The sequence below is a fragment of the Hirsutella rhossiliensis genome (assembly GCF_020360975.1).
Source record: "Hirsutella rhossiliensis strain HR02 chromosome Unknown scaffold00009, whole genome shotgun sequence".
NCBI classification, from domain to species: domain Eukaryota; kingdom Fungi; phylum Ascomycota; class Sordariomycetes; order Hypocreales; family Ophiocordycipitaceae; genus Hirsutella; species Hirsutella rhossiliensis.
In genome coordinates, this window is record NW_025408675.1 from 1,669,092 (window position 1) to 1,677,898 (window position 8,807).

Consider the following 8,807-nt stretch of genomic DNA (forward strand, 5'->3'; position numbering starts at 1 on the left):
TGGCAAGTTAGATAGAGCTGGACAAACATCGAGGGACCCCGCTGGGTCAACAACGCAACTGCGGCTGAGATGCAGCACGCTGGCCGAGGACGATTAGTGCGAGAGGACGGGCTGGAAAGACGCGGATATGCGCTGTCTACATCATTGGGCCTTATTATTTCACCAAAACCAAAGAGGGCGCCGGCCTAGGTTCTGGTTTGACCCGTGCAGTGCTCAGAACTTGGACACACGACGCAAATCGGAGAGCCGAGAAGCCGAGTGTCAGCCAGGAAACAAAAAAGAAAGAAAGATAAGAAACAAGTAATTGCAACAGAGGGACTAACCACCACCCATATTTAACAATTTAATCTTAGGACTCGATATAATAACCAGGCGTAGGTTTAAGGGCAGTTAAGTAAACGATAGCACTTAATTCTAAGAATAAAACTGTTATTCTAACTTTAAGCCTCCTTTTAGTTATACTTCTTTAATAGCGACTTCTATAAGCCTCTAGGCTACCGAGGTAGATAAAGGCCTTAGGGCTAAGGGCCTAGGTAAATACTATATATCTATTCGAAAGACCCCCCGCCTAGCCTTTAGCCCGGAAAAGGACCTTATAGGGAGGCCTAGGCCGACCCTTTCGGCCTTTTACTAGCTCTTCTTTAGGGGCGGCTTCTTATTTTCTATCCTAAAAAGGACTAATAAGGTAGACCGAGACGACTACCGCTATAGCTAAGGAAGGTATATAGCTAGGCACCTTATCTTAAGGTGCCTAAACTATAGGAGGGAAAGAGGGGTCCTTTATTAGTCCTTTAAGGGACGGAAGGAGGCCCTTAGCCTACCTTTTCTCTATAGCTCTAAGGAAGGAAGGGAAGCCCTTCTTACCTTCTTAGCTAAAATAGAGATATAAATAGCTAAGTAGCTTAAAAAGGAGTAACCTAGGGGCCCTAAGGCCCTTAGGGGGGGGAAATACCGCGTAAGAGGAACTAAATAAACCTTTTTTTTATCTTTACTATTATAGCTACCTTTCCTTAATTAGTTATAAGCCCCTAAGCTTTAAAGCTAGCTATAACTACTAATAAGGCGCTAGGCTATTATTAGCCTTACTATAGCCTTAAAGGCTATATATAAGTAATAATAGAAAAAAATAGTAACTTTTATTTCTAACCTATCTTATATTTTAATATAGTAACTAATTATATAGCTATAGCTTTAAGGAACCTAAATTATAAGTATAGCTATAGTCTCTTTTAGACCCCTTTTATTATTAAATATATAACTACTAAGTAATATAATTATATAGAGCCTTATTATAGAGTAGACCTAGGAGGGTATAGGCTATAGTTACGTAACTACCCCTTCTTTACTATATATAGCGTATATACGTACGCGATAAAAGGTAACGAATTAACTAAGCTACCTAGCTTATTAATTAACTATACTTATTAACTATATAGGTATTAACTATCTAGGTAAAGCCTAGACTCTTATAAGCCCCCTTCCTTAGGAACCCTTATAAATATAATAAAATATAAGCTTAATATATATAAGGGTATTTCCCCTTAGTATAGGTCTAGGTATTAGCTTAGACCTTAGTAGATAGCGTTATAGGGTAAGGTAAGCTATATATATAAATATATATTTAATAGTAGTAAGCGTAGTATATAGTTAGATCTTATATAGCTTATTATTATAATATAATAAAAGGCACTTATAGTATATCCCTCTACCTACCCTATAATAATATAAGCTATTAATATATTAGACTTAATATTAAAACCTTAGTAGTACTAGCTAAGGTAGTAGTAGTAGTAGCTATTATAGGAAGAAGCTTAGTACTAATAGCTATAGTAATAAGTAAAAGAGCTATATTAGTAATACCTATAAAAAGAGGCTTAGTAGTAATAAGTTAAATAAGCGCGATTTATAAAGCTATTTTACTAGATATTATTAGACTTAGACTAATAAGTAACCTTACGCTAGATCCTTAATACCCTCTTAACGCTAGCTTTAATAGCTACGCCCCCTACTACTAGGACGTTAGAGCGCGAGGCGGCCCTTAATAGACGGAAGCCGCTACTATAGCTTACTTAGGATAGTAAGCTTAAGACCTTTTACTTCTTCTTTAACCGCTTAATAGCGAAATACTATATTAATAAGAAATAAGGCCTTAACGGCTATAAGGAGATAGCTTAGTTCTCGCTCCTTTATATACTACCGGAGCCCTAGATATAGCGAGTAGCGGGCTTCTAAGAGTAGGGCAGGCCTAAAAAGATAAAAGACCCTTAAGTATTTTTTAACTACTTAGTCTATACCTTTAATAATATATAAGAGTAAAAGAAGGTATAAGATAGGCTATAGACCTTTACTTTATAAAAGGGGTAGTCCTTTAAAGAGTTCTTACTAAAATTTAAAGAGGCCTTAACTTAGGTAGTAGGTAATACCGCTTAAAAGGATAGCGCTAAGCTTACCTAGCTATAGAACTTAATCTCCTTAGTACTTTAAGAGCTACTTATCCTTATTATAATACCCTTTACTTATAAGGGCTATATAGCCCGCCTTATAAAGGTAGATTAGGTATTATATACTAGTCCCTTAGTATAAGGCCGGTACTTTAACCTAGCCGTTTACTTAGATCTAGTATATATTATAACTACGGTCTAGCGAACCGCGGGGACTAGTATAGGTTACGAGGGTACGTAATATAGGGAGTAAGGAATATAAGACGGACCGATAGGCTAATTAAGTTTAGAGCGACGGGTTACTTTAGCGCTCTAATACTTTATAGCTAGGATTATAGGATCGCTCTAGCGCTCTAGCGCTCTTAGGCTATAGGATTACCTAGTGCTCTCGGCGATCTAAGAAAGCTCTCGAGGTATATAAGGAAGGAATAAAATACTCCTTTAAATAAATAGCTTAATAGCTTTTAATATTATAATTATTATAATCTTTATTACGATCTTATCTTTAATTATAATTACTTAATTACTTAGTTATAGTCTATAGTCTATAACCTCTAACTTATTACTAGTATAATTTACTTATTATTACTTAAACTACGCCTTATTATATCTATTAATATAAACCCTTTAATAGGTTTATCCCTTAAGAATAATACTAGTTATTATATATTAAAAGCTTTTATTTAATATAATACCGCGCTACTTTAAGTAATATTATAACTATTAATATACCTATATAGTAAGCTAGATTAACTAACTCTAAAGCTACTATATCGCTTTAGGATATAATACGCGAGATTATTACCCTTTAATATAAGGTATAGTTACTTAGGAATAGAGGAGGTAATAGATAAGTTAAGAACCTTAGAGAAGTAGTTAAACTAAAATAGCTAGGACTATTTAATAGTACTTATAGTATACTTTAAGACTTTCTTACCTAACTTAAGGCCTACTATTAGTTTTACCCTACTAAACTCTTAGACTTAGTTAAAAAGGTACTCTATATAAGAAATTATTTATTTAGAATAGTACTCGCTTAGTTTAAACCTATTATAAGGGATTTTCTTAATAACTAACTAGTATAATAAGATAATAAGATAGATAAAGTCTTTATTAGTTTCTAAGGATTTAAAGAAGCTATTATAAAGGTATTTAGAATAACTAATAAGGAATAAGAAGCTAAATAAAAACTTTAAGAACTTTAATAAAGGATTTTAGTATTAGATTATACTATAAAGTTCCGTTAAGTTACCTTAAAGCTTAATTAAGATAACGAACCCTTTATATTACGATTCTATAATAGGCTTAAAAAAGAAGTTAAGGACGAGCTCTATAAGGAAAATTAACCTAATAACCTCTTAGACTATATTACTATAGTAGTATAAATTAATAATAGATAGTATACGCGATACTAAGAAAAGAAATAAGAAAGAGGAAACTAAGACCCTTCCTATAAAAATAACTTTAGCTAATACGCTAACTATAAGAAAAAGCGCGAAATATAAATAGCCTAGGTATATATAATAAATCCTAGACTAATAGATTTAAGTATAATATAAAAAGGTAAAAGAAAGTATTTTAATTATAGGAAACTTAGATATTACTTTAAAGAATATAAATAACCTTATAAGGAGAAGAAAACTTACTAAGTACTAGCCTTAAAAGGTAAGAAATACCTAAACGCTATTAATAGATAGGAACTAAAGTATAAACTCCTTAGTTAGACTATATACTATAATAACGAATATATAGTATACCTAAGTAATAAGAATAGTACTAAATAGTTCTTAAAGCTATTAAAGAAAACCCTTATAATAATATAATAAAGGGATCCTAAAATATAGAAATAAGTTAAATTTATAGAACTAAAATACCTTTATCTTAAAAGAGTCTCTTAAAACTAGATTAAGAAGAATAGTAAACGATTCTAAGAAGATATATAAAATAAAAATCGATAATAATAATAGGTAGTTTATAAATAATATAATAAAGAAGATATAAATATAGCCTTTATACTTATAAGACTTAGATAATAACCTAAAGAGGAATAATAAAGTATTAACGATATAAGTTTTAAAAAGTAAGAAATACTTAAAGAAATAAAAGATAAGAATAAACTTATATTACTACTTTTATTACTAAGGGAAAATACTATAATTAAAGAATATACTTTATACTTTAAAGAATTTAAAGAAATACTTAAAATTAAAACCTAATAAATACCTTAAATTATTATAGAAAACTAATAAGCTATATTAATTTAATATTAACTAGTACTATATAAAGGAGACTATATTATAGCTATTACTATAGTTAATACCTTTATAGCTTTATAATAAGAATAGTAACTATAAAGAGAATTTAAAGATAATCTATAAATATTACTTACTTATAAGTACTATAAGTATATTTTATAGATATTATATATCTACCTAGATTATATAATATACTTCTAGATAAAAGTATAATATAACGCCTTCTTAGTTAGGTTTAAAAGATAAGTACTTTTAAAACCTTACTTAAGTATAAAACTAAACTACTAGAAAATCGATTAATACTACCTAAACGACTAAGTTATATTATTAAAACTTAATTATAGCATGCTATTTAAATACTATAATAATTATAGTTTATTAATAAGATATCTTTTAAAGATATATAAAATCTATAAATATACTAAAATAAAGGAATAGTATAACGCTACTTATAATAACCGGTATTATTCCTAAGGGATAAACCTATTAAGGGGTTAATATTAGTAGATATAATAAGGCGTAGTCTAAGTAATAATAAGTATATTACGTTAGTAATAAGTTAGAGGTTATAGACCGTAGACTATAACTAAGTAATTAAAATTAAAAATAAAATTATAATAAAGATCTATATTAAAAGCTAAAGAGCTATCTATCTAAAGGAGTAAAAGTAGGTAGCTATATATACCTATAAAGACTATCCTTAGATTATAGGCCTAGCTATAATCCCTAACGTTAGATCGTATAGAGCGTAGTAATCCTATTAATCCTAGATTACTTAGATCTCTACGATCCCCTTAATCCTATATCTATTAGATAGTCGTGCCGACTATTTATCCGTTAAACTATATTACGTGCTTAACGCGGTCGACCGTTAGCGGCCTAGTAGCCGTAGTCGTAATACGATATCTCCCCTCCTTTTAGTCTTATCTATAAGACCTATTATAGCTACCTTAGCCGCTATATATAAATATACCCTTATTATATTATACGTAAGTATATCGTTCCTTATTTCTTTATCTTTTTAGGATATACTACTAATAGTATATCTAGTCGTATACTAAAAAATCGTTCCCGAAAAGCCTCCGAGCGCGCTACTCTTATTAAATATATTAACTTAAGTAGAGATCCTACTAGTATACTATATACTTAATACTTTAAGGCAAAAAAGACGAATTATTAGATAGCTAAAAATTCTTCGCGCTATAATAATTATATTACTAGTAGTCGTCCTTATTATAATAGTATTTTAGTAGCTTCTTCTTATAGGTATCTTTTAATTCTTTCTATATATAGTAGCTAACGTATTTCCTTTAGTAACTAAATTATTAGTAGAGTAGCGTAGGCTATATTCTAAAGAGGAGGAAGCTAAGGAAGCCTTATTAAAGCTTTAGGTATAGCTTATAAACCTTTAATCGTAAATATCTATTACCGTTAATTATTTAGCTTATATCTAAAAGATTTAGAATTATATAAAGGAAAAGAGTTCTAAGTTATTTCGTTATAGTATTTAAGAAGTAGATACTAAGGATAGTATTTTACCTACGCTTAATACGTATAAGTATTAGGTAGTAAATAATTTATAATCGTTAGGCGTTCTTAATAAGGCGAATTAGTCCTTATTTAGTATTAGTAAGGAGTTTATAGATCTTAGTCCTTTAATCCCTCCTAAACCTTCTAGTAAAATTATTAAAGTAAAGAGCTATAGTAGGTTAAGTGCTTAAGTAGTTCTTAGGTATTTTCCTCTAGTCTATATCCCTTCTACTTAATAAGGTATTCTTATTACTAACCTTATTTTCTTATATTTAGTATTTATTCTACTTTATATTCTTAATCGTTATTAACTTTAATGTTTTCCTATAGTTTAGTATTTTATAGCGCTAGTTCTAATAATAAGATATAAAATATTAAGTATATCTATATTATTATTAGTAGCGAAAGTTTATAGTTAACTTTTAAAATAGTTTTCTTAACCTTAAACGGTCTAAGTTTCTTAAAATCTAATTTATTACTTAGTCGTTTTATTTTAATATTTCGTTATATAAGGTAGACTATATCTCCCTCTTAAAAGATTAGTCCTTATAATCTTTTCCGATTATAGTAAGTAGATATTTATTCTTTAACGAATTAAAGTTCTTATTATATTTCTTTATATAATTTTTATAGCTAATCTACTTATAGTATTACTTATTTTACTTATAGTCCTTATTAAGTAACCTTAAATACTTCTAGGTTATATCTATAATTAGCGTATACTAGTAAGAGCTTAGTTATTTCTATAACTAAGCTATTATAAGCTAGTTATACTATTAGTAGCTATTTAACTTAATCGTTTTATTTATAGCTAATATAGTATTATAAATATTATTTAAGCGTTTAGTTAAGTCGTTTTATTTATCTATCTATTTATAAGTAATAAGCTATACTAAGCTTATCTTTCGTCCTTAATTATACTATAAGAGCTTACTAAAGCTTAGCTATAAACGTACTTCTTCTATTAAAGATAATCTTATTTAGTAGTCCGTAATTACTAATAATAGTTTATAGGAATATAAATACTAGTTCTTCTATATTACTTACTTTTTTATATAGTAAAAAGTATCTATACTTTATTAATCTATCGGTAATAATAAATATACTATTATATTTAATATTAGTTATAAGTTCTTTTAATAGTAGTAGCTTTATAATATAGTTAAAAGCTATCGAATCCTATAGTTTCTCTAGTACTAGTAGCGGTTATAATTCTCTATATAGCTTATATCGTTTAGCTTTACTTTATACGTAAAGTTCGTATTCTTTAATAACTTATTATACTACTTCTTTAAGCTATAAGAAGTTATATTATTATTTAATCCGTTCTACTATTCTTTAGATTCCTTAGTATCTATATATTAAGTATTTATATATATCTTATATAACTTTATCTTATAATACTAATAGTATCTAGATTTTATTTTTATATATTAGAATTTCTAAATATTCTATATTATATCCTTTTAGTACTTTATATTCTTTTATCTATTTTAGGATCTTTTAGTATATTAAGTCGTTAGGTTATACTTTAAATATTATATTTAGCTATTATTATTAATAGTTCTTATTTTCGTTAATTTCTAGGAGCTATCCTTTTACTATAAGTGCCCCTATATCGTAGTTACTTCGTCGACTAAGGGTATTAGCTCGACTATTTTCTATTCCTTTTCTATAGATTATTTTATAATCGAATTCTAATAAATATTCGGCTTATTAGATCTATTATCCGTTTAACTATTATATAGTTATAAAGTATAAGATATTCTTATAATCTATATAGACCTTAACTTTATATTTACTTTTAAGAAGGTAGTATTAAAATTCCTTAAAAGCTTAAATAATTATAAGGAATTCTTTATTATAGATAAGGTAATTAAGTTCTACGCTATATAGCTTCTTTAAATAGAATATAATTAGTTATAGTCTTCTTTTATTATCTATTTATCCGATTTATACTCTTAAAGTAAAGTCTAATATATTAGTTTTAAGTTCGATTTATCGTTTTAAATTAAAGGTAATTAAGACTAGTTCTTATATAATTATAGTTTTAATATATTTAAAAGCTTTATTAGCTTTATCGTCCTATATAAATTCTTTTTCTTTCTTTATTAAGTTATATAATAATACTACGATCTTTCTAAAATCTTTAATAAATTATTAGTAGTAATTTATAAATCCTAGGAAACTTTATATATCTTTAACGTTCTTTAGCGTTAGCTATTCTTAAACTAAGTTAATTTTATCTTATTATATTTATATCTCTTTTAATAAGACTATATATCTAAGGAAGTTTACTTCCTATATATAGAACTTACTTTTCTTTAGTTTAACTAGTAACTTTATATTCTAAAGTATATAGAGTACCTTATAAACGTATTCTTTATATTCTTTTAAGGTATCTAAGAAGATTAGGATATTATCTAGGTATACTACTATAAAGATATCTAAGTATTCGCGTAGGATATTATTAATTATCTATTAAAAGGTAGCTAGTATATTTATAAGTCTAAATAGTATTACTAGATATTTAAATAGTCTGAATTTTATTTTAAAGGCTATTATCTATTTATATCCCTTT